The following is a 27,447-nucleotide window of genomic DNA, read 5'->3' as shown; positions in this document are numbered from 1 at the left end:
ACACAAAATTCATTTGCTAAACATTTCCGAAACAGCACGTACCTGTAAACGATGGATTGCATCGGAAATGAAAGGAAACCAGCCCCTTGCGGGCCTGCCTTTTTCTCATCTCTGTGTATGTACGTGCCATGTTAATGGGTGTGTGTGTATATATGAAAGATTTCAAACTATTTACCATTTGCATGTGCCTGTTTTTGCCCACACGCCCAACTCCACACTGCACGTTCACTTCCCTGTTTTTTTGAAAGCTGGAAACATTCCAACCCATTTCCATGCCTCAAAATGGAACACTCACTTGCAGTCGCAGTCGGTTGTGAAAAATTGGTTCGCAAAAGAAAAGCGTAAAGGTTTTTTCCTTAAAATTTGAGTTCCTTAGCACAGGCACATTCCGTGGCACACGGGGAGGCAGGGAGGCGTTGCTTCATTACTCTCGTCGGCCGCCTAGCGCCGGAGTACCAGCATCCCGCATTAACAAGCACGGAGAAAGAAACACCACCAGCCGGCCACCCTTAATGAAATGAGAATTTCAGCATAAACCAAAGCAACACAAAAACGAAGACAAAAAGCAAAAACGTGCCCCACCAGCAAAACAAAATGCGAAGAAGTATATTAACGAACTTTTCATTTACTTTCCACTTTTCAGGACGTGTAACTTTTCGATTACCTCGGCGAGCTCGATGCGAAGCGGTGAAAGGTGCAAAACAAATAAGTGGAAGCCGGTGGAGGTGGTGGTTTAGTAATAATAAAAAATAAAATAAAATAAAAAAAAACTCCAAGCAATAAGCAACTCGAAGCAGTTCGCTGCACAAAAGTGTCCGGTGGTGAAGAGAGAGAGAGAGAGAAAAAGAGCCCGCGAGGAAAACTTTGACAACGCGAGTGTAAATTTCGGTGAATAATGAGTGCGCAACCGGCGGCACTAAATGCTTCTAAGCAGTGCCACCACGTTCGGTAATAAATAAATTACGCTGCTGCTGCTGCTGCAGGCTGTAAACTGGTAGTCGACGAAAACCCATACTGCCCCCAATAAGAACGGCACGACGGAACCTCCGCGTGGGGAGGCGAAGCAATCGATGCGCGTGATCAAGGTAAGTTAGCGTATTAGAAATGGTTATAGCCCAGCACACAAACACACTGCAACCCCTGTGAACTAGGGGACACGTTTCGGGGGTTTCCGTTACCTATTTTCCCTGATGCAAAATAAGTCCTCGAAAGCGTTAACGCACAACCTGCCCGTTCTTTTATTTTGCTACTACAGCTCCACCCTCTTCACGTGCGCTAATGTCGCGTGGGTTACGTTAAGGTACGCTAGCGATCGGTTGCAGAAAGAATAATTGCTTAATTAATTATTGAAAATCACTCGCGCACTCGGGGGCCATTTTGTCGCGACCATAGTTTAAGCGCAAACGATTGCGCACACACAGGTGAAGGCACCGCTGGTTGGCATTAATCGTGTTCGTTCCAGAAGGTCGACAAACGCCCCTCATCGCTGCGAATTAATTATTCAACCTTTAAAACAGTATCCTATGGGCTTGCAAAATTGAAGTTCATTCCTTCCCGTCCCGGAATGAAATGGGGGTTGCCATTTTCTTTTCAGGGCGCACCCTCCTCAGGGTCGGGCTGTGCTTAGAATGGTCATGCTTTGGCAGTTAAAATTTAACCTTTTTTTATTACTAAATTACTAACCTGTCCAATGCCTGCCTGTGTTGAAATATTGACCCGGGCCACTTTGGGATGGGTTGGGGATGAGGGTGGGTGCTCGCCGGTTATCGGCGGAAAAACGGTTGAGAGTATTAATTACGGTGCGATATCTGCACTACGGTGGGAAAAATGCTGCTCTTACGATGGCTTTGGAAGGAGGATATTGGGACGAAACACAGAGGTGGATTGATTTAGTTCGGTCGACTAAGGGCAGCCGGGGCTTGCGGTTCGCGAGCTGGCATGAATTATGTATTGCGTGCAGCAATAGCGAGTCCATGGGAAGGCGTGTTTTTTTTTCAGGGAGTGAAAAGCAATTTTTTAAATTATTTTTTGACTAATTTCATTAATTTTCAAAAATGGTTTAATGTTTCGTATTTTAAATTATACGAAAAAGAAATCATTTTAGTTTAAGTAAGCCCAAAAGCTGTAAACAAATAAACAAAATTAAACAAAAATAACCAATAGAAGCTTCACGTGTGGTACAAAAATAAACAGAGCAACCGACCAAAAAGCGTCCAGGGATTACCAGGCGACGAACGCACTAAGTAGCATTGTCTGTAGCGGTGAACTTTTTAATTCCTATTAAAGCATTTGGCCCAGACGCCTACGGCTTCCATTACGGGCTGCGGATATCACCAGCCAGCCAAGCAGGGAAAACTTTTCCCCGTGCGCACACAGCCAAACGAAGGTGTAAAAAGAAAGGGAAAGCTTTTATGCAAAACAATATCGTGTGGCGGGTGGGGGAAAGAATAACAGAAGAAGAAAAAAACTGAACCGGAACACAAAACAAGTGAAAATTGACATGCCTAGCAGGGAGAATGAGAGTGTTTTTGTGTTAAAAATAGCATTGCTGGGAGGAAGGAGAAAGCAAAGCAGAGCAGAACAAAAAACAAATGCGCAAACAGTCAACAATCCATGCAGATAAGCTTTTCCCGCTTCCTGTCCCTTTAATCCTGACGGTTTTTTTTTCTTTCTGTTTTTTTTTTGTTCTGCCAATGTCTTTGTTTTGTCTGATGCATTACAGTTAACCAGCTCCAGCTCATGCTGGTAATGGTTAATAGGAAGGTTTCCTTTGTTCCTTTCCCCCCTTTTTTAGAGGAGCTTTTTATTCCACATTTTCATATTTGGTAATTGATTCCAGCGAAAGAATGAGTGAATGCCCATTTTGCATTTCAAACGTCTCTTTTTTTGCCTATAAAACACTACAGTGCTATACAATACTATGTGTGCAATAATTGGATTTTGAAGCGTTTTTTCTTATAAAAATTCCTTATATAATTTCTGATAAGAAAAACAAACCTTAACCCGGAAACGCTTATTGGATAATCATAGCCATGTGTGCCAACCTCCGTACAGTTACTTAATCTTTTAATCTTTTGTCCTACCTCTTTTCCACTTCAGCTGAGCGTTTCACTGTAAGTAAACCATTAAGCATTATTATTATGTCACTTTAGCTGCTTGTCTGTGCGGACTTCCGATTTCACCTGCCCATTTCCGTGCATGTTGAATGCACAAACATTAAGTCATACGACTATTTTGTGTGTCTTTACTACATGCTCTGCATTGCATTCCCCCCCCCCCCAAAATAATGGGTCCCTGTTTGGTCCCTTAGCAACATAGACCAAAACAAGCCAAATTGAAAAGAAAAAGCGAGGAAGGGAAAAGCGTTAAAATCTTACTGTATAAATCAATTTAATGAACAACGGTTCTCCTACCCGACGTCTCTTACCTGCAGCAGAGCTTAAAAAGGTAAACTACAGCCCACACACACACAAACACACACACACACACACACACACACGCACGCACAGCTTAGCTGTGAAAAAGTGAACATTTTTCTTACCCCTCTGTAAAGACCTTCTGCCTTGCCTGAGGGGGTTGAATTGAACCTGTTTTTTCTTTTTGAACGGAAAACCTCGCTTAATGTCGGTTTCACTTTTCCCGAAACCCATTCGAAAGGTTTTTTTTTTCTTCTTTTACTGACCCTTTTTCCCTGTTTTTTAATGTGAGGGAAGGTAATATCCTTCCCAAAAGCACGACGACCGTATGACACTCCCCCCTGAGCAGGAGGGTGGAGGACGGCGCAACTCCCAAAGAGAAATGACGAAGGTGAAAGTACACACGTTTCTCATCCACCAAACCCGGGGAGGGGGGATGTAGGTGAGCTTCCCTTTTTTGAATTGAAGAATGGGTCCTTCCCTTCCCTCAATGCCAGTTTTTTTGTTGGGTTTTCTAGGTGGCTTTCCCCCTTGTGTTTTACCTACTAAAAAAGGGCACACAGTAGCACTAGCCGGTGCTGAACGATGGGGGAAGAAGAACAGAGGATACGCGTGCGCGTGGTGCTGCAAGGTGCCGCAACGCAACGCGAGAAAGGGAAAGGGCGCTTCACCGAAACGGGTCTCAGCTGGCACTCGGTTTGGCAGGAAGGTAATAAAAATTTATTGGTAATTTTTATTGTAGCGCAAAAACCCCGGCCCGGCACTCGGAAGGACGGCTGGGGACGGCGATGGAACGGTGCGAAAAACGCACCCGTGTTGTTGTGTGTCTATGTGTGTATTGTCTCGAATTTTCCACCACGGGGAGGTACTGCGGAAAACTGTTTCGCCACGCTTCGATGCGGGCAGAAACGAAAGCAAGCGCCAAAACCTCGAGAGCTCGACCAGATGATGTATTTATTTCGTTCGATTGTACAACTCTGATGTACAGAGCGCTTTTTCCGCGTTCGCGAAGCGCTTTTGCAGCAGTGGGAAGTGGTTAACTCTTTCCCACTGTTTTTACACGCTGCGTTTTATTTGTTAGCTTCAATAAAAGTGAAAATTTTTCATTGCACTTTTCCGTGTGGTGGCAATAAATCGTACTGCGGGGCAGCCCGACGATCGAACGCTTCGCTTTGTTTCGCACAGTTTTCGCGCGGAACCATCTGGTTGTTTCTAATCGGGTTCGGGGGGAATTTTCGCTCCATTGCGCTAAGAAGATTAGCGGTTGGGGAGAGTGAGGGGAGGGTAGAAAACTAGCCAGACAGACACACGGGATAACTGTCGGACGGACATACGGAAGCGTGTTGCTTATTGCCCTGTTCGATCAGACAGAAAATAAAACACACACAACCCGCCGCTCGACTGTTGTTCACGGGAGCTCAAGGAGTTGGTCCAAGCTTCCGGTTTTGGTTTTTAAAAGGATTCGCGAAAGGAAACAATCAAACAGCTTGATTATTGGTGAGCTATTTCCATTAAAAATAAGAGTTATAACAACTCCACACAATTTTCACCGCAAGCTCAGGAAGCTTGGCTGGTAAAGCGATAAAGCTTCATACCATTACCAATCAAACCGCGGGATGCAATTTGCTCCGGCATCATCTGTTTGCTCTGTTGCGGGATGGAACGGAACGTGTGGATCGGGTGCACTCTCTTGTCTGAAATTGAAATCACGCGAACTTCCTCATCGTTGGAATCGTACTGGAAAGCAAACACGAGTACCGGGGAAGAATATTGATGCCGTTCTCGAGCATTTCTACGCTGGTTTGCTTCGCTGCCACGGATGTCAACTGATAGGGGGCTTACGGCTGATCAATCTTTCGCTCGGAGTGGTCTAAATATACTTTACCAGCAGCTCCGCAAGCTGCTCGGGATCGATTCCAATGGGCTTTTGTGAAAGCTACCCGTTTGTTCTGCTCCAATTCGAAAACTGGAAAATCATCTCACTGACCGTTACACGGTTTGGAAAGGCTTCCTATGCTTCCCCAAAACTACTTCCAAAACGATGCTCGCTAACTCGTCAACCCATCAACGGGACAGAGGTTAATATATTTCTTTTTACCAGTGACATTTACAACCACATCCAAAACATAAACACGCAAAAAGGAATCGTGCGGGGACCGGAAAAAATCGAATCCAAACACGCACTGCTGTGTGAGGCATACGCACTGCCATTTTTCCCCCCTTTGGCTTGAATCCTCACGCGCGTGTTCCTTTGCTAATGAGTACAACTTTGTGGTGGAAAGCTCTCTCTTTTTCCCCTTCTGGTGTATCAAACCGTTCTAATTGTGCTGCGGAAAACTCGATGTCACATTCGCCGGCATAACTCACCTTTGTTGTTTTTGTGACTCATTTGTCGTTCCTCATTTGTTCGCTTTTCGGCTACGCAAAAGCGAGGGAAAGAGCCAAGGAATGAAATGTTCCTTTCCATCTGGATGAAAAGTGGTGAAAATTGGCTCAAATTGGCCAACGTCGCAGGTGAGTCGCCTTGTGCTGGTGCGTTCCTTTCCCCGATTGGCGCCATTCCATTCCGCTGCCTGCGCTTACTCCGCTTTCGAACGCTATGTTGCGTGACGCACGATATTCAAGGATTAGCCCATGGCGTTGTTTTATTTTTTTGTTTGCTGAGGAGAGTGAACGCGAAACCACAGGGATTTGCCGCCCCGGGAGAAAGAATTCGTTCCGAAAGGAACGAAACATTGGGAAGTCACATGCCTTAGCCAAATTCCATTTCGTTTACTAATTTCTTAGCCCCCCGAAGGGCCGTTTGGTTTGCGAACGAAATCGACCGTGAGGACCGGTGTTTGCCGGTCCAGCTCGGTTGGAATCGATCGTTTGTGATTAATTTGGACCTGTCTGAAGGTAAACCCCCCCCAATAATTTACCGATGAAAGATGGTGCTGGAGCTTTTCCACGTGGGCCACGCACACTGTCAGCCACGTGGCGGTACAGTAAGGTACAGCAAACTGTGTACAGTGCAGGCAGAAAAAAGAACGATTGGTTGCTTCTTCTCGATATGCAAACTCACCCGATAGGGCCACGAAGCGGCACGAGCGTAAGCAATTTGTTTTGCCTTTTTAGCTCGGCTTTCCTTTCCTTTTGCAAACGATCCATAATTTACTACCAACATTCGATCAGCATTAGTTGGTGTTGGGGCTGCTGCTGCTGACACAGTGTACACGCAATGTGAGTGCCTTCCGGAAGTTCGTTGACCCGTTTTTCGCTTTTACGAGCCTACCATCCGGTACGGGGCTCGAGTCCGGAACGATTTTGAAAGAAAAAATGGCTACCAAAATTGGAATAAATGTGTTGTGGAAAGTTATAAAGCTGAGAAAGGAAACATAACTAGTGCTTTAAGGGCTGTTAGGAAGCAATCTTCCTACTGTTAGATGGTTGTTTCGGTGTGAGCTATTAGTGTGCAGGTCCGGAAAGAAACACCAGCACTACAAGCTCTGTGTGTCTTGGTGCCACAATGTCTACTTACTCCAAAAAAAAAAAGGGAAAACCAAGCTCAATTTCAACCAGTTAGCACTGGAGGCTGCAGCGTGGAATTGCAATGTCGCCCGATGGCAGCACATTTTTGCAGAGCTTAACAAACACACAAGGAAGGCCCGAATTTTGTGAGAACGAATTTGGCCTCGTCGTCTTGGTGCAACAAAGGCGAATGGAAAGGCAGGAAAATGCAAAAATCTCAACAAAACCCCGTCCACCGCAAGGGTAATGCGAAAGTGCTTTAAATTTTATCGCTTCGCAAGAGCCGAGCGTGCGATTTCAAATATGAAAATTGTGCCCAATTTCCTGGGGTCCGGACGGGAAGGTTCCCCTGTGGCCAGTGCACCGCAGCAAGTGATCCTCGTTTTGGGGCGATTTTTTGCTCACTACTTGGCCTTCGCATTCTCTTCTTTGCTTTCCAGTTCGCATTCCGGTTTGCACTTGCTCACTCAACTTCACTTGGTGCCGGGCCGTACCGAGCAGCAATGGAGCTTTATCGTGGCAATTGCAAGCTTCCGTCTGGGGTTTTTTGTGTGTGTGTGTGACTGTTTTGTTTTGGAAATGCAGTGAGATGCACTTTCGTTCCACGAAGGCTCTCTGCACCGAGAGCCCTGCCCTACCACTGCTCCCCGGTGGTGGTGGTGGTGTGGATGATGATCATTTCCACTTCTACTGCCACTTTAAATTCATGCACAAGTGGATAGTCAACATTTGTGCGAGCGACAGTGCACATTGGGATGGGCGAGTTGAGGGGCGCAAAAAAATCAATTTACCCAGTTTTGGAGAAAATGAATGAGAGAAAGAGAGAGGGAAAAACCCTTTCAACATACAATTGGGCTGCACTACGGGTACTTTTTATCTGCACACGGGCTAGATTTGGAGGGGAGCGCACTTTGAACGAGCTTTTGTAGCGACGCTCGAAACTAACGTCCCGAAACCGGTATTAATAAAGTTTAATGAAATACAATTTGCTGAAATCTGTGCGGGTATTAAGTTTAATACATAAACTTTAAGTTTGATTGGAGATACAAACGTAATTTCTGGAATTATGTTTTTATGGAAATTTTTTATGATTCTTTTGGCAAATCATAGCGAGATAATGAGTTGTTTTAAAATATGTTCTAAATATGCTCTGCTTTGATTTACATTTTTTTCATGGCATAAAAGGACCCTTCACAATTCTAATCAGTTTTTTTAGGCTAAAATCATGTAAACACTCCATACAAAACCATACTCAAAACTAGCTTGAAATTTTCAGTCTAGATTACAGGACTTCCCACGGTTTATTGGTTAGTTCCCATGATTTTGTGGTCGTATCCCATAGATTTTTGGATTGCTCCCATATTTTTTTTTGGTATTTTTCAATTGGATATCAATACAATTGGACCAAAAAATTCTGGGAAACGACCAAAAAATCCTGGGAACGAACCAAAAAAATATGGGAAATCACCAAAAATTGATGGGAGTTGACCAATAAATCGTGGAAAACCCTGTATTCTAGCCTCAAAGCTAGAAATAAATTCGAGTACCTGCTCGAAATAATGGCAAAACAAGGTGATGTTTACATTTATCTCAAGGTACATGAAAGAGATCAGGTGGTTGAATCTAGAAGTGTATGTAGTCTGGGTGGTTTCATAGCATTTTTTTTAACTAAATTTTAACGTCACTTTTTGGCAGGATGGGTGAAAACTATTGTTCAAACAAGCTTGCTGGAGGCTTGACGAATACACAAAACACTCTTAAAATCTTCATTCAGAAGCAGAAGCGATAAAAATCAGCCTTCTAAATTCATACACCTTGGGATAAGCTCACCTGTATGTTATACCCACTATGATAGCTGCTCGAAAACGGCTATACAAAGCAAACGGCTGACAGGCTGAAATTTCAGCGTACGAACTTAAAACGGAAAGGACCCCAAAGATGTTTTTTAGTTTTGCATGAAGTGGTATATTTTTTATTTGGGCTTCATCCAAGTGTGAGAAAATGAATGATTTATTATGTTTTGGATTATTCAATTGTGAAAAGCTAGTAACTACCACTCCACTTTTTTAATCACCTCACTTACCTTTTAGGTCCTTTCGTCCTTCAAACGAACTGCTGCTTCACTGCTTTATGCTTTCTAATAACCGATTTCATCGAGGTTAAACACACACACACTAAATCAATCGCGGTAACCGGTGCCACCCTTACACAATCTCAACCGCTCGACAGGACTGGACGGGCGAAAACATGATTAAATTTATAACTCAATCAATAATGCCGCCGCCGTTCTTGGAGCTGTACTTCGGTAAAGAACACTTCTACACACACACACACGATCAAAACGGAAAGCTTTTACAGCACACTATTACACGCGGTTTTACAGCGTAAAACCATTCCGGTCGCTGATTGACCCCGCCGGAACGGTTATAATTTTTATGTCAAATATTAGTCCACCAGTGTGCCGCTACCGATGATATCGATCCGACACACTTAAGAACGCGCCAGCGAAGTTTGATGTACGAGGTCGTGGAAAAGGCGAAACAAGCGCTTCAGCCCTGTTTCGGCCGGCTTACTACAATACCTGCGTGATTAACGGTTGGAAAAGCGGAATAAAATTACTTAATTGTACCCCTTGCGTTCGCTACGGGCAAGGTGAATTCATTAGCCCGCCAGTGCCAGTGTTAGGGGAAGGTCTGCCGTCTGCCAGCAGCAGAGCAAGATTGATTACCCCCAAGTCCGCGGTGCAACGGTGCGGGCCCGCAGTGTGGTGCGGAAAATTGTTCAGCAAAAATATGAAGGGTGAAAAAGAAATAAATAAATAGAATAAAAGTAACACTACTTGCAGGCCACAAGCACTCCCAACATGAGAGCAGCAAAGAGCAAAAAAAAACAATCTCTACACATCCATTACACTCCCGCTGAAGGGCTGCAAAATGGCTCGCTGCGTGTTAAGGAGCGGAGGGAGAGGACAGAAAAGGCATTACTTACCCACCATTATCGTGATTGGAAAAGGGGCAAAGTTATGAGCGGAGAAAAGTGGCAGCGAAATAGTTACACGAAACAACACATCCACAAAACCAAAAACAAAAAAAAGCCGCCCAATGGAGGCTCCTGGTGGCGTGTACACGAACGCAAAGGCACAGCGCTTTCCCTACCCATAAATCTACAATTGGGAGTGAGCGCGTGGAAAATCCTGCCAGCAATTAGTGCATTTGCTTGGCAGGACAACGACTAGATCCGTTTGGTTTGGTTCCACGTGTGTGTGTGTGTGTATGTGTGCTTTGATGTGCCCTGTTTTTTTCTCTCCACTGCAGCACGACTTTACGTGTGTTCGGGTTCCCTTCCCACTCATTTCCCGCCGCTTCCCAACACACACCGAATTCCACGACGAATTTTCGGAGTGGTTTTAATTTATTTAAATTACCCATCACGAAACCCGTACATTAACACATAATTACTTCATTACATTCGCGGGTGAGGGGGTTCGCTGAGGGGGGAAAGGACATCACATACACACACACACACACACACACACACAAAACGAACTGATCGTACCGAAAGATTGTCACGAAATGGGCGTAAAGAATGCGCATACGGCGCGTATTTATTTCCACTTGGAACGATGGAACGATTTACTGCTCTAAAGAGAGAGCTAACACAGCTAACAATGGAAGCTTTTTTTTTACCACCGTTAATGAGCAGTACGATACGCGTGCAAAAGGGTACACTGTTTGATGATGCATCGCATTTTCCTTTTGCTTATATAAAATTTACCACTCAAAATTGACCCACAATTAGACGCGAAGCACGTGTGTGTGTGTGTGTGTGTTGGTTCAATCCGGTCAGACAATAAAGCCGAGCAAATCATAATTTCCAACCATTACCGCTTAACGGTACGGGATCAATCCGTGCTGGGTACAATTGAATGTTACTAGCACGCTTTGATGAGCATTCCTTCACTTCACGTTACTCGGTTGGTCCTAACGACTAGCGAAGGGAGATGGAGGGTTTATTTTTCCTAGTAAAATAACCCCATCAAACACAAACACACACACACACACACACACACGTCATACATCGTAAATCGCAGCACAATTTTCGGCTGCACGCGATAGTAAGCCTTTCGCCCCAGCGCCCGGGACGAGACGGTCGCGTGTCGGTTCACCCGTCACCCCGGTTCGCTTGTTGAAACGGTTTCAATTCCACCATCGCCGCCACACGTTTATGATAAATGTGCAACAGCTCAAAAAATGGGCGTGAGTGTGTGTGTTTTTTTTTTGTGTTTTACACTCCTGCAAGGGCTCGCGAACAAAGAAACACCCTTTTTCGCCCATCCCCGGTGAAGGCACTTTGCGGAGGGAAAATTATATTTTTAATAACAATGAATTATGCGCGCCCGAACATTTACACACTCGATGAACAAACGGCGCAAGCCTCGAAAGGATATGGCCAATGTGGCAAGCGAGGGCTAATGTGGGTCTTTATGAAGGGAGCCCCCCCCCCCCCTCCCCGTTTGGAGTAGCGAGGTTCGGTAAAGTGTATTATCCATGGTGTATAATTGTATGCCCAATCGGTGGTGATTTTCGTTGGAAAGTTTTAAAGAAAGTTTTCACGGGGGGCCCCCGTTTGCGTTTAATGATGTACTATTTTTTTTTAATTGGGGTTAGAAATTTAGAGCAAAACATGTTTTTTTCAACCATGCTGAAATTATAGCTTTTACAGAAAAGGGTTTTAAATTTGTTTTCTGAGTAATTTGTGCCGAATGTTACTATTGTTTTGTTAAAGAAGCCGTTGGTCGAGTGTGGAATCTCTCTTTTCTAAGAATAATTTACATCTTTGACTTTCGGTGAAAGACCAATTCCAGTTGAATTTAATAAAAGTCTGTTTCCACTGAACGTCAAAAGTCACCGGTTCAAGGTTCGAACTAGGGACGGATTTGTTCCAATTCCATGCGTTATCACATCCGCCATCAGGTCTAGTTGATCGTAAGCAGTTACAATGGCATCAGTATTGATTGAATCACAAACATTCAACTTGTATATTTCTGTTCTGTAGTTACTATTTTGATTTGAGGATGAATTTTTGTAAACTTACGTTAATAATGCTGTTATTTTGGATCCTTTTCGTTCGAGGGCTCGTGTATCAAATTCATACATTTCAATTAATTCAAGTAAAATACACAACACACAAACATTACGAAAGTTCTTTGATTGTAACATTCTTTTGATTGATTTGATTTGTTGCTCCGTCTAATAAACCCACGTCACTCTCACACAGCAAACGCTAATGCAACTTATCAAGCACATCAAAAACCACGGGCCATTTCTTCCGTCGAATGAACCGATAACAGTCGCTTCTCAAAAAACATCGCAATCCCCGGGAGTAGAAGAACCTTCATCGTCAGCATAATAAAATGCAATTAAAGGAGGCAGCTAGGGGGCGCCCGTGGTCGGAACTTCAGTTCGTCAAAGGGCAGCCAACGTTGCCCGTTAAACGAAAAGGCAACTTTTCATAATGCAATACTTGAAATAAATTAGTAGCTCGCTCGGATTGCTCGGCTAAAGCGATTGCCGCGTTGCCTTGGACACAATTGCGGGGCCTTCCGGATCGCAAGGTTGATAGATTTTTCGGCAGCAAACATTTTGAAAGCGCCAAAAGAAGTGAAAGAAAAAAAAAATTGTGCTGTTGAGTCTGTCGCCAAAAAAAACGATGAAAGAACTGAAAATTGTTGCAAATGGAAATGTTCACTCGGAAGCAAAAGTATAGCAAAAAAAAGAAGCACGATAAAATTTTAAACCTTCATAATGCACAATCGCCACTGCAAACAGCCAGCCAAGGTTTGAAAAGATGAAGCGCACAGATAATAGTCAGTACATTGCAAGCGAACTTTCGCCACTGCTTTACGGCCGAAATCTGCTTACCTCAACATAATTTTTAATTTTGCTCGAATAAAATTAAATGTTTCCCTTTTTTAAAAAAACTGACAACTTCACAGCGTTCGGGTGTGGTGCAACGTTGAACGCACTGAAAAGGAGTGAGTCGGCAGTGTCCTGAAGCAGTGATGCTAGAGTATGGTAGAAGTTTACGGGGTTTTTTTGTTGTGTGCCACTACTAACCAGCATTTCATTAAAGAATGGACCACCATGACGACCGATGATGACGTTCAGTTGGGCTCATTCGTTTCAATCTAATTTACTTCACTTTTCGGCGAAGGCGGCAGGGTAAAGTTGCCTTTCGTTGTCCTTTTCCCCACCCGCGCACGCTGTGCTTCGTACAACAGCTTGGCAAAAGCGGCACCGCGCCCCGAGAGCCAAGTCCTAATGCCGGTTTATTTTACGCTTAATAAAAAGTTGATAGGAAAAATGAAACAAATTTCCTTCACCACCGGCCGCCGGCCACCGGCCACCACGATTGTTCATTTTTGTTTTGCCTCGGCGTGGAACGGAAGCCGGAGGGCATTTGCGTGGAAAGGAAAAATCGCCCCAAAAATTACTTGTACAGGGGTAGGAGGACAGGGAAGGAGGGACGCATTTCTGCAAAAATTCTGCACCATCCCTCCCTCTTTGCACAGAGAAAACCTTTCCCTCTCTTGGGACGCTTACGTGCTTGCTTTCTTGGGAGCCGTAAGGCAACCGTCCTGTGCTAATGCTCCTTTGGGTAAGGAAAAGTAAACCAGACAAAAAATGCTTCCACCACCTGGAACGGGTGGGTGGTTTCGGTGAGATTTACCCGGTGATGGTGAATATTCTGCTGCAGCCCGTTCGGTGGCATCCCGAAAGTTGAGCAGCTCTCGCCCCCCCAAAAACAGTTGCAATTTATATTCATGATGTGCTTTCATTTTTCACTTACAATTTCCGAAGCATTTTGCTACCGGTAAGGGCTGATGATGCAAGCCAGAACAGGTTTGTTCTCTCTCTCTTTCTCTCTCTTTTGGTTTATTCTCGTGTTAGAGCCCTCCAGATGAGGTTTTGCATCGATGCAACTGCACGCCGACTGCACGAGCGGTGAGTGCACTCACCATTGCAGTGCAGTATTTACCGAAAACCGACCGGCTGGGACGGATCATTCATTCACCGACCACCACCGGTCCGTTGCTTCGCTCAAGGTTGGTGAACTTCTACTACGGTACGGGATCGGATCGCTCTTTTGACCGTGGCTAATGTGCGTGAAATTAAAATCGGCTACGGGTTCGCGTACGCACACACACACAAATCATAACCGCGATTGGTCCGTTGCCCTTGGTGAAGTGCGGTCGGGACGACGGTTTCGCAACGGTCGGGCCGTGCCGGGCTGGGAAAAGGTTAAAGGCGGACGGATTGTGCGCAAGACGCGCGTCCCTTAAATTGATTATTCAAAAAGCAGTCGACACGAGAATACTGTCCGTCTGTGCGATCGGTCACGGCCCTGTGTATGGTTGATTTAAATATCGGATTGTGGACGGACGGACGACGACGATGACGACGATGATGATACTGCCACAAAAGTAGCTGAGTGAAGTGGTTCTTTTGACTGGCCGGGGTGACTGTGATTGAATTGCAAATCAAGGTGGATGAGTCGGATCGTCTTTCCGCTGCCCGGGGCCGGAATCGAGTCGAATGGATTGATCGGTGATTTTGGCTGTTTATTGTCGTTTGAAGATGTGTTTTTGACGAAGTATCACGCTCAACATGGGAGTGGGAGGAATAGTTTGATGACTTATATCTGTTTAAGTATGAAGTCTCTGCGTTGGATGTCAGGTTCAGTTACATTATTCTCAGGTCATTGTGCACACGACAAAACATCAAAGGTACAGTTGCTCCTCAAGGGTACATTTTTGATTAGGGTTTCGATAAGGAATAACTTCATTGCCTGTAGAGTCAAAGCTGGAATTTCATATCTATTCTAAAATAGATGGATACCTGTTTTCTGATATGAGATTATGAAGAACTGATGTGTATATTTTTTAAAACGATATGGCTAGCTCTTATGTCGTCTTTGTCGCTTATTATCTCAGAAATCTTGAATTAAAATTATGGACTTGACTTGAATCATTATTATTAATTATTGACTTAATTGTGTGGAGGCCTATGGCCGATTGGGTTCGTTTACCTCTTCAAATATGTTTAATCGATTATAATCAATACACACTGTAAGTACTCTTATGTATCTATAAGAGTTATTATACAGACATTGAACAAGAAGTCCGTCTAGATCCTCAGAATGTATCATTTTTTTCAGAATTTAGTGTAGGTTAAAGCATATACATCTATTCAGAATTTGATGATGTACTGGAGAAAAGGAATCTAGAATTGGGCCCTTAACGATTCTAGTTAGTTTTTTGTATGGAGTTTGACAGTTGGAGACTGAAATCATGTAAACACTCCATACAAAACCACACAAAAAACTAGCCTGCTATTTTCAGTCTAGATTATTCCAGCCTCAAAGCTAGAAATAGATTCGAGTACCTGCTCGAAAAATGGCAAAACAAGGTGATATTTATATTTATCCCAAGGTGTATTAAAGAGATCTGATGATGGAGTCCAGAATCAAAGTGAATGTAGTTCAGGTAGGTCTCATAGCATGTTTTTTATAACCAAATTTGAATATCACTTTTTGACAGGATGGGTGAACATTTTTGTTCAAACAAGCTTTCTGGATGCTTGACGAATACACAAAACACTCTTAAAATCTTCATTCAGAAGCAGAAGCAATTAAAATCAGCCTTCTAAATTCATACACCTTGGGATAAGCTCATCTGTATATTATACTCACTTTGATAGCTGCTCGAAAACTGCTATACAATGCAAACAGCTGACAGGCTGAAATTTCAGCCTACGAACTTAAAACGGAAAGGACCCCAGTATTGGAATTTCTTTCAAATGAATAGTTCAACATGCGCGTTTCCATTAAAATGTTTTAACAAAATGGTTTCAAAATAAACGTTTATAAAATAGTATGAAGAATTGTTATAATTCTTCTTGAATTCTGCATGGTAATAGCAAAGCTGAACTAATTCATAAGCATAGTCCTAGACCCTTCTTAACGGCTAACAATATTCATGTCAATTTGGTTCAGCAAGACGAAATAATATCTCTGAAGCATCTTTACTGCTCCTAAAATGAGTCACCCATGTTTGCCTAACATTCATTCGAACCACTCTCCCAAGAACCCTACCAATTAATCACAGCTTCCTTATAAAAGTCACATCACATCCGTTGCATCCATTTGAATAATCAACATTTTACTGTCACGTATCCATCACAAAACGTTCTCATCCGATCATACACATACACACATCATTTATTGACTTCGTTAAATCGTCCTGCATTCCGTCCTGCCTGTCGAATCAATTAATAGCACCCCGCACAACCAAGAAGTAAGAGTTCCCATGACAATAATCGACCTGCGTACCGGAGGACGGCCCGAAATGATAGTTGTCCAAGTGCACTAAAACACACAATCAATCCGTTGCGCCCCGCTGTAACGCGGGCCGATTAGTTCGGGTTCTTAAATCCCACTGCCCCTGCTGTTCACATCCACACGGCTCGTTCGGCTACTGTCAGCATGATTGAGGATCATAACTGCACGCACATAAAACCCAACCCCATCGGTAATTTCCGAGTATCAGGCGAGCGCTTACAGTTTTGCACTCACCCATCAATCGGGCCCGCGTCCGATCCGATTGCTCGAATCAAAACGGGCTCGTGTAGAGACAAACAAAAAAGCCGGTTGTCCGTCTTTTCTGTCCGGCCGTGGTGTTTTTTGTTATGATTTGGAAACAAATAAAACCATCGCCCCGGAACCCCGGCCCCGGAAAGGATGGGTTTTGCCGTCGCTTTGTTTACCACTGCCATTTCCAATCGACTTCCGGCCGCATGAGGGTGCAATCGTCTCGGGCAGAACGATAAAACCGTGTGTGTGTGTGCTGTGCACCATGCTCCATATTTCCGGAATCATAACCGTCGTCAGCAAAGGTTTGATGTCATCATATTTTTTCCCATCCCTTCCGTCGGCCGGTCCTCCATCAGCGTCGACCGGCTGGAGGGAAGCGAACGAGAAAGCTGACCTCATCATTCCCTGCCATAGAGCCTGCCCGAAGTTTTGCTGCGCTGTCACACGAGTGTGTTGCTGTGCTCTGTTCCGGAACGTTGCAACACCTGTGAATCACTTTTGTCACATCGTCAATCCTGCCGGCTTCATAGGTGCGTGCTAGAGTGTTTTATTGTTCGGTGCAGGAATTCATGCCTACCCTCCGTGGTCACTCTGCAGCGGTGGGATGGGAACACCTGCCAGAAGAGTAGATCCACACATTTACACTGCTGTGCATAATAGTTTGTTATGTTGGAGCTTTGGATCAAAATTTGTGGAATCAGTTCCTTTTGGAATCAGTTCCAGAAGTGGTATGAATTCAGAATCAGACCAACATGGGCATTGGATCAGTATCCAGACCGTAATGAGTTTCAGATTAGTTTAAGAACAGTTTTGGTATCCCGATCAAGAGCTATTCAGCTTCAATTTCAGAGCAGAAATCGGGGGAATTTGGGATACGTTCTAAAACCGCTGTGAGCTAAAGATCTCTCTTAGGACAGATAATGCATAAGGCATTAGCTTCAGTACCGATAGGAGATCCTGATTCTTCTATGAACAAGTAAGTCTTTAAGATCAGTTACAGGACTGGAATAGTTCGATATCAGGTCAAGGATCGGTATGGATGGCCATGTGGCTTAAGGACGTTGTGTCGGATGAGTGTCGGATCAGTTTCAGAGTCTCCATGGATTCTGATTCAGTTTCAAGACCTATACTTAACTTTTTTTTACATAATTAAAACCATTTACGGCATTTATTCTTCAAGATCTTGTATTATAAAAGCACAAAACCTCACATAACTCTATAGCTATCGCCCTCACTGTAACGATTTGCTACAGTGATAGAGTGCGAATAAAACAAAAAAACTCTCTAGCCATCATCGTCTGACCACGTCCGTTTGCCCGTGGCTTTGTCCGAGGGGGCAGTTCAAACAAATAACCCATAAATCCTCGCCCCACGGCACACAACACATCGGGCAGTCGAGTTTCATCACATTCACAACAGTGACAACAAACGGTGAGTGAGTGTGAAGTGAAATATAAGTACTCGGTTTTGCTGTTTTTCGATTAGCCCAGCCGTGTGACAACTTCTTTTTTGTGAGCATCAAACTACCTCCCGGGACAATCCCGTTAAGCAATAATGGAAGTGTGGACAATTGGACGTGCCTGCTACGCCGTGGTCCCCGAGCAGCTTGAGATGGGATGAGCGGAGTGAAAGCAGCAAAAAAAAACATCCTTCAATCGGTCTGTTTGCACGCATCACGTGCGTGGAGATCAAGCTGGACATTAGAGTTTTTGTTTTGCTGGTACGAGCGAGTTCCAGATCATGCAAACTTCGTGTCCGAGGGATTGATCCCTGCAAGGTAGGCACAATTGTCAATATCACTTTACCTAATAGCAAACGAGTTGTGTTTGTTGATCCTCAACCATGAATGTTGACAGAAATGATGGTGCATTTTGATTGAAATTCCCTATCGGGGAGAAAGAAAACCCGTCCAGACTCCCAAAAGACTTTTGTGGTACTTCATGTTTTTTTTTGTTAAATCCCACACATTCTTTACAACTCCTAAAACGAGTTTTAGGTTGCACATCACAAAGGGTCAGACATACACACACACACACCCAAATGCTCAATAGAATACACACTGTCTAGTCTGGAATTGGACCAGTCGGACGACCGTTCCGTGGAAGGGAAGTCGTTTATAATTCATGCCGGTGGCTTGTTCGGTCAGCTTGTACTGCTAATGGGTCGTCGCTCTGGCCGAGCCTACACTCTGTGTCCCGCTCTGTGGGCTGCTGTACTCGGTGGCTAATTATGTTGCTTTTCAGCCCGAATCTCTCCAAACACTCCTCTGCTCCGGCCCGTGAACATTGTTTTTCCATTTTCTGCGGTTGTTGATATGACACGAGTGGATGCGTGTGATGAATTTTCCTGCGAAAATTCCATTTTTTACACCGGCATGTAGCTGCTTTAGGTTTTCAATTAAGCAGTCAATTGTGGTGTTCGATATTCTACGAATGTTATTTCCATCCTTCACGGCCTATTTTGAACCCGATTTGTGGTGGTTTTTCCAAAAAAAAAAAACCCATTATCTTGTTGCTATTACACGTACTCACGGCTTACAGTAATGCGTTCCGGGTGGTGGACAGACAAGCTCACGGTTACAGTTTTACCAGGAAAACAAGCAAAAATACAGCGCACACATGCGTAATTCTCCACTCCATTTAATAGCGCGCTTTCAACGCAAAAATCGACAATTTTATCGCATTTTCCACATCACCGAGGTTCGGCTTCGTCCTTTTGCGCGTTCCGCCCAATCCCACTGTGATCCAAGTGTGCGTTGTGACAGACAACAAAAAACACCAAGCTACGCAAAATGTAAACTCTCACCGGTTTGCTCACTCACACCGGTCATGCAAACAATTGCACAATGTGGAAAAAAAGCCAACATTCAAACAGAGTAAACGGGTTGTAAAAACACGCAAGCGTATCGATTGCAGGCAACGCAAATGTTTTGCTTTACAATGGGATTACATCGAAATCTTGGTAGCAGGAAAAAAAGCCACAATGGAGGGAGAATAAAATCCAACAAGACTGCAAAAATGCATTTTGCTCTTTGTTGTTTGGCACACATTTTTGTGACGGGGAGGAGAAACAGGAACGTTTCCATAGTTTTTGGTTTTTGTGATGGAAAAGGCTTTTTCTTTGCTGCACATGGAATTGTGGTTTTGTTACATCGGATCAAATTGTTTCAATGAGGCATTACCAGCTCCTTTTTGTCTGACCTCGATAAGTCCGGGCGAATCAATCAAATCAACGGTAAAGGATGAAGTTATGCACGAAGACAAATAAAATGACCGTCACATTTTATCGCGTAGTTATATTACACGCATAAAGCTAAATATCAATCATCAAACGCGACTCAATCGACATGGTCGATAAAGTTGCCTTTAATATTCGCACACTAAAAGCGCGCCATCCAATTGGAAAAGAAATCCAATCAAACGCCGTGCGCAAAGTCGTCGCTGCCGGTTCGGAAAATGATAATAAAAAAAATTCCTTTTTTGAGCTCATTTCATTCGGAATCCATTTGAAGCGAAGCGCTGGACACTAAACGTTTTCGTTTCAACTGATTTCAATCTGTTCCGATCGCTGCTCATCATCATCTTTCTGAGCCGAGCTAAAGTAAAACAAAGCTCTTTCAAAACGACCCAAAGACGCCACACACACACAGCCACCGATCCGTTCATTTCCGATTCTTTATCACGCATTCCCATGGCAGCCGCGGGGGCCAAAACTTTTCACCCAACGGTCAGCTTCCCGCATCCCAACGAACCAATCCTTTCGTGCGAATCCGTCCGTGTCTACCAACCCGCTGCTTCAATCAGCACTTTTTCCGCCGGGGCCCAAAAATTTCGTTGATTTGACGCATTTGTCATGCGGGAAAGTGCAGCGATTCTGGGGGCGCAAACCGTCTCCGTTCGGCTGCTGTGTGGCGAAATCACGCTGTGTCATCGTTGTGTCCTGCGGCGGCCGGCTGTTTAATCCGTTCCACTCGCCGGCTATGGTCAGCGGATGGCCTCGGTTTGATTACTTCGCCTCGTGGCCAGTGCGCGCGGACCCACCGACGACAGTAAAATCCCAAATCACGGGTATTCGAAATTTATTATCCTCTTGTTGGCTCCCCCCTGTTTCGCGCTCCAGTTGCAGTCTCTGCCCGTTGCCTTCGCAGTGATCGGGCAGTGAAACAAAACCAGCGTCTTGTTGTATCTATCTCGAATGAATCCTTTTTTTTTTGTGCTCCAACCCGGGAGGTTGAGATTACTGTCCGTCCCCTCTTCCCGTTCGCGCTGATGTCCATTAGGCGAGCTCGGGTTCGGCTGAAAGTAATATCCTTCCCCGTTGCTGGTGGTGTAATAAACGAATTAAAACAACTCTCTGCCCGGGTCGGCTCGGTTAGAAGCGAACAGAATGTTCCGTTGGACATTGTGCGGAATGAAATTATTCCTATCAGCCATTTTTGCTCCTCACGGAGGCCTCATAACCCCACTTTCGCTCTCCTTTGTGTCAACGAATTGTACACTTCCGGAAGAGTGAGTGTGGGGATTCGGTCTCCCTAGAACCCTGCGAGGGAAGGCTGATCTAATTTTCCGAACAATAAGCATAAGCTCCCTATAATCATAACTCATAGCTATCGGTGACAAAATGGCCGGCTCTTGCCCCCTCGTTTCAGTCGTAAATGCATATTCGAGATGATTGGGGGCCAGCCAGTGAGCGAGAGGGAGAGAGAGAGAGAGAGATTTTTATTTCGCCCAGTAATGACACCAGCTCGCAATGGCTATCTATGCTCCGGCGTATTTATATGTTCCGTTACGGTCAGCTGGAGTGTCACCCTCTTCGATTTTAAGGGTCGGCTCGAGCTGGCTTTTAAGAACGCAAATGTTTTGCTCCGGAAGGGCGAAGCGTAATAAGGGAGCCCCTTCTTATCTTTATCACCAAAACGGGGGGGGAGAGAGTGAGCGGTCGATACGGTTCACTTTCACCAGTGGTGCTGGTGGAATTGTTTCCAGTGAAAGATAGCAAAAGGCTTTCTTCGCACCGGGGCCCTGTTCATGATGGATACTGTCAACGCACAATGGGAGGCTTACTGCCACGGGAGACAATCATCACAGGGGAGACGCACTGCAGTGAATGGGCACTGCAATCAGCATTAGCGGTGGCGGTGGCGGTGGCACGGTGATAAAAGCAAAATATCATTAATTAAGAAATAATAAAAATACACATTACTGTAATGAAAATATGTGATTATGATATTGGAGGAGAGCATTTGCAGCACACAAAGTGTGAGAGAGATAGAGATAGTGATGAAGTGTGAAGGAGAGGGCTTTTAATTCCAGCTCTACATGAAATCGGAGCTGGTGTTGATCACAACCCTTCGTTGATTTGATGAGCTGTGTCTGGCTGCACCGGGGTTTGTGATTTTATTTTGTAATTAAATAATTTGAAAGCAGTTATTCATTTTATTCTCACTAATAAAAGCAAACGGCTCACACAAAGCTCATCAGGAAGCTTTAGATAAATATTTGCAATTCAGTTACAAATTGCAAAAGAGGATGGATTGAAACGTGTCATGCAAAAGGTCACTTTTACGATCGACCACAAAATGATCAAGCCGAATGATCATTAAAATATTTATATCCAATTTACTATCAACCAATAAAACGGAAAGCAAACAGTCGATCTGTGAGGGGAAACCAATGAGCTCCAATAAGCTTTGCTTGCCGCACTCAACTGCACTTCAGTTTAATTTCCAGTTATTTACCACGAACGGGTAAATCCTTTTGCCAGCTACATCCGGTGCAATAATTATGTGATCACACCAAAACACTTACTGCTTACGGTTCATAAAACCGTCCGCTATTGCACGTACGTGGCTCTATTGCAATTGTCCCGCTCATCTTTCCCTTGTTCGTTGTGAGTTTTGTCCTATTATTAAGTCGAATGCTTAGGCTGCAGGACAGAGCCAAGGTAAGGCACCAGCTGACAATCCAGCGACAAAAGGCGACATCATTATCCGACGCGAGTGAAACGATTCTTGCTTGAGTTGTGTAGATGGGAACGTTTCGTTCGCTTTTCTGTGTTTGGACCCGCTTTGCTGGTTGGATCATTTTGCCCACCAAGAGGGTTGGAAGAATGGAAAGGACAGGAGAGACACACGACAGAGTCATTTCACAGAGCAATCCATGGAACCAAATCTTTTTGATGCTGCGACATTTCTAGAGTGGATCTCTGTTTTCCTCCCCCTCCCCCATTGCATCGTGACATTGCTCTGTCCACCTTACACAAAAAACGCACACACACACACACACACACACACACACACACGACAAGTCACAACAAGTGTGGTACCGTGATGGAAATAATCACACGGCACTGAAAGATTTTATCCTTTTCATCCGTTTTTTTTTTTTGGTTCGCTTTTTGCCTCGATTTGCCAAACGGGTCCTGTGTCCTGTGTCGCCGTGGCTGTACCCGTTGTGCGGCAGTGAGTGTGTAAGCGTGCCTTAATCATCTCACTGTAACAAAGAGCTACTAATCTACCCCCTGCTAAAGTGTGCACACCCCCGTCCCCACAGCAAGCCACAGTGTGGCCGGTGAAAGATCGCATGCTGGAAAATGCTGGATCTTTTTCGTTGACTTCGTTTTAACAGTGGCACGACAAAAAGTGGCTATTTTCCTTGCCTTCCTTCCGTTGCCCAGAAAAGTGTAGCGATACACAATCGAACCCAGGGGAAGATGAAGCCTTTTTGGAGGAGGTGTGGTAGAGCCAATGTGAAAATGAAGAAACATCAAACTAGAGAAAAAGCTTTCTCGCTGCACGCTGCACGCAAGATATGTTCTGGTCAATGTTCGCGTTGGAAGCTTTGTTAGCGCAATAAGCTCTTCATAATGCTTTCGTTCGCATCCCTTTTCAGACCGAGTGTAGTGAGGCTGGCAGTCCAATCGATTCCATTCCAAAGTGGGAGCTATTCTTGAGTTTTAAAGGGGAAAAGAGATTGGAGGATTGAAACAGACAAAAGTTTGATTAGCTACAAGCTAGTTGTTAGCTTCATGCGAAATGCACAGCTTTTTATCTATTTATTTGACATTGATGTATTAAATGGAAATGTATTGCCAAAGTTTTAGAAATATGTTTATACCAAAAGTTAGAATTGAAAACATTATTTATCTTAGTGGCTCTCTAGTGTTTAAATTATACCTTCCAAGGGCGATTGAAGTATAGTAGTTACCCAAGTTATTATAAAATTTAAACAAACATTGTGTTTCAGTTTTAGGGAAATTTATTTATTTATTAATTTATATTCATATTTAGTTCATGACTTAGGTGTACAACTAGATAGTAGATTGACTCTTGAAGATCACTGTGAGTTATGTATTTCAAAAGCTCTTCGTTTGTTAGGATTTGTCTTACGTGTTGGAAAGGACTTTAGTGATCCATATACCTTAAAATCCTTATATTGTGCTATAGTTAGGCCTGTTCTAAAGTTTGCTTCAATAATATTGATATCAACTCAAAAATACAGAATTGAACGGTTTAAATCAATCCAAAGAAAATTCACACCCGTCCTGTGGTACCGTCTGAATTGGTCTCGTAACGCTACTTATCCCTGCTACCGTACCAGGTGCCTACTTTTTGGACTGGAATCCCTCGAACACAGGCGAATGACGGCTCAGTGCATTTTCTTACATAAGCCCATTGGTGGATTCATTGACGCCCCGTCCATTTTCAAAAATAATCATTTTCAGGCCCCTAGCAGGAGTTTAAGGCCACGAGCTCTATTTAGATCTGATTGCAGCATGGCGGAATTTGGCTCCGAAGACCCTTTACTTCTAATGGTTAATGTATATAGCTCTTTATACAATACTGTTGATCTTAACGTTAGTGTAAATAATCTTAGAATGATTCTTCGAGGCACATATTGACGATCAGAAGGATCAAGTTATTTATTTATATATTTATTTACCGTTTTCACTTTAGTCATAGCTACCTGTTTGTAATTCTTTATAACCATGTTTTGTAAGATGTTAATAGGTTAGGTCCATTGTTAGCCAGTCTATTGAAACATCAAGAATAGTTATATAGGCCAGTCTAGGCTAGATGACGTAATTAAATAAATAAATAAATAAATAAATGTGTATTGATTCTATCATCTCTCTTAATTTTCGAACATATTTTTGGATGATATAAGGATCGCATTTTTATGAATTCCTTGTTATTGTATCAATATATAATCAGTTGACCTTTTTCTAAGATATATCTTTCTCTTATTATTTTTACAGGTTAGCTACCATCTCTTTTTGGACAGCTATGCTCAGAATTACACAGTAAGTTCATTCAAGTAAAGACTTTTGTAGGAATATCTGGTTGACATCATGCGTTTAATTAACTAAATTTAGACATTGTTCGAACACAAATTGAATTTAAATTTAACAAATCTTCCATACTGCGCAAAAACAACCCTTTTCCACTCACACACACAGACAGCAAACTCCATCCACATCCTTCGTTAGTACCACGCAAAATTAGGATTCAACGTAATCTACCACATTTTGACATGTCATTACCAAGCCAGACAAGTTCCAGCAATCGTGTGCCAGCGGCACGTTCGTCTCCCATTCTTTTGCTCCCTTTTTTTCCGCCCCATTCCGTACCGTGGTGCAGCGCACTTTAAATTAAATCCTCCAGCCAGGAAGCAATTGTGCTGAAAAATACAAGAAAAACCGAACGCAAAACCCACACTTACTTGTCGACCATGCGCTTAGAAACATTGGCTGCAGTTCCTGTTTGCACCGGCAGGAATTTATCGTGGAGACAATTCCAACCATTTACCGAACGGAGGATATTGCCTGCCCTGAGGGTGTTTCAAAAACGGTTCAAAAAAGGGCTTGAAACTTCTCCCCCCCCCCCCCCCCCCCGGTGTAGCAGGAGCAGCGACAGTAAACAGTGTCCGGAGTGAAGCGGCTGAAAATCGATCAAAGAGCCGACCTCAAACCACGCAATGCGTACCAACCAAATGACAACTCGTGGACAATCGAACAATGAATCGGAGGGGAAGGAAATCAATAAAAACAATCAAACACAGACACGGCTTTTGTATGTGTGTGTGTGTCTCAAATCGAAGGCAAAACCCTTGGTATCCTTGGCCGGAACACGGTCACGCACGGTTACGCACGGCACCCCATGCCGTATTGGCTTGAAAAGTCAACAAAGTTGGTATGTGCGATCGAACACATTATTCTACACCCTCTTCCGGTGTACGATAAAAAAAAGAATAGCAAGCAACTTATGCTAACGCCCGTTCCCTTCCCCCGGAAGGAAGGTGTATGAGTGTATTTGTGCGAGCCGCATCACATACCGACGCTTGCATTGCCAACCCTGTGAAGAACACAGAACGCACTGCAGGGAACTCCGGCAGACAAAACTCAGCGCCAAACAAACAAAAACGGCGCACGGTGTGTGTGTCTGTGTCGGTACGCTCGCTCCAATGCCGTGGACGTGGAGTTTTCACGGCCCTAACGACCGAAGGCGGGTGGAAAACTCCGCTTGTTTATGCTAGTGACAGTTTGCAATCATCCGAGAAAATCAGTCGCATGTGTGATTACCCGAGCAGCGCCGTCCGCCGGTCTCGCAGCCGTTGATCGTAGCAGGCGGCAAACGAGCAGGCAGAAACGTCTTCCACGTATGCTGCAACATTACACATCCGACAACGGTTATGTTGTGCTGCTGCTGCTGTTGTGTATATGAGGGATAGTTTCGGCCGCTTCTCGGTAGACAAGCGTGCGAAGACGACAACAGTCTGGGAGATGGTTAACTTTTGCGTTGAAATTGTTTTGCTTTTACGATTGCCCAACGACGCAGTCTGTACGGGTTGTAAATGTGTGTGTGTGTGATTCCTTTTTTTATTGTTATAGCAAAAATGAATCTTCTTTCTTAGTATGGTTTATGTTTATGGATTTATGTTTGTATGATAGAGTGTTTGTTGTAACATTGTTTGAATAACATTATTTAAAATTGGAAGATTTCTCTGTATAAGATGCTTTAGATCGGCTTTTTTGCCAGTAAAAACTGTTCTACAGAACAATCTTTCTCAACCATCCCTTTTCAAACTAATTTAATATAAAAACAAAAACCCTTTGTTAATCAATGCTGAAAGGACTCGTGGTGGTAATTGGGTTCTTTTCTATCTCGAAATTAAGACACAACTTCAAAAAGTGATCAAACCCAGCAAATAGAAAAAAACTGCCACAATTCTTATCCATCATCTTTTCAATCAATAAGCTTTCCAACATTATTTAAATTCTTATAAAAAAGCAGTTCTTTCGTGTTTTTACCCTTTTTTTCCTTTTCGTATTCATTACACACAGCGCCCATTGTTGCTGTGGCGCCCATTTCAAGCGTTTTTGTGCTGCTTTTCTGTGCTATTGCTACAATCACAATCAATTTTAAAGGCAACGATCTATCACCACCGACAAACGCTGGTTCTTAATTTTTGTTTTGTTTCCCCCAATTCAACCCGTTCCTTGCCCCCCACCTCCTGTGGGCTCCATTCCAAACCCCAACCCCAAACCAGCACCGTCATTAGGCGAGACATCATTCATGTTGAAATTTAATTAGGATGTCTGCAAGTTTTCTTGCTCTCCCCGGGGAAGAAGACGGGACCAAAAACCCTTAGACCACCAGCCAGCCAGCCAGCCAACAATGGGTTAAAAATGGAGCAAAGTGTACAACAAAAAACAAGTACCAAGTGTGTGTGTGTGTGTGTCTGTTTTCAGGGGAAAAAGAGTGGAGGGAAAATCATCAAACAAACGACAGATTCTCGATCCACGCTGAAGCTTGGGCTCCATTCGGAAAGGATGCATTTCCCGGGGTTCACTGTTTTGCAAACATTTTGTG

At 43.9% G+C, this 27,447-nt stretch overlaps 1 protein-coding gene across 6 annotated transcripts in view; it reads left to right on the top strand.

The window, feature by feature from the left end:
• Window positions 1-27,447, top strand: part of LOC121599641 (nyctalopin-like) — a 90,171-nt gene that overhangs the window by 38,570 nt on the left and 24,154 nt on the right. For 5 of the 6 annotated variants that reach the window (XM_041927612.1, XM_041927615.1, XM_041927614.1 and 2 more), the window contains exons 4-5: window positions 644-1,085; window positions 24,834-24,878. The gene's annotated coding sequence lies outside the window, so the exon portion shown is untranslated. The remainder of the gene's footprint in view (window positions 1-643; window positions 1,086-24,833; window positions 24,879-27,447) is intronic. The other variant, XM_041927613.1, reaches the window with a different exon arrangement.

This window comes from Anopheles merus, chromosome 3L, assembly GCF_017562075.2.
Source record: "Anopheles merus strain MAF chromosome 3L, AmerM5.1, whole genome shotgun sequence".
In the NCBI taxonomy this organism is placed as follows: domain Eukaryota; kingdom Metazoa; phylum Arthropoda; class Insecta; order Diptera; family Culicidae; genus Anopheles; species Anopheles merus.
Note: the sequence above shows the minus strand (reverse complement) of the source record. Positions and strands in the feature narration are given on the sequence as shown.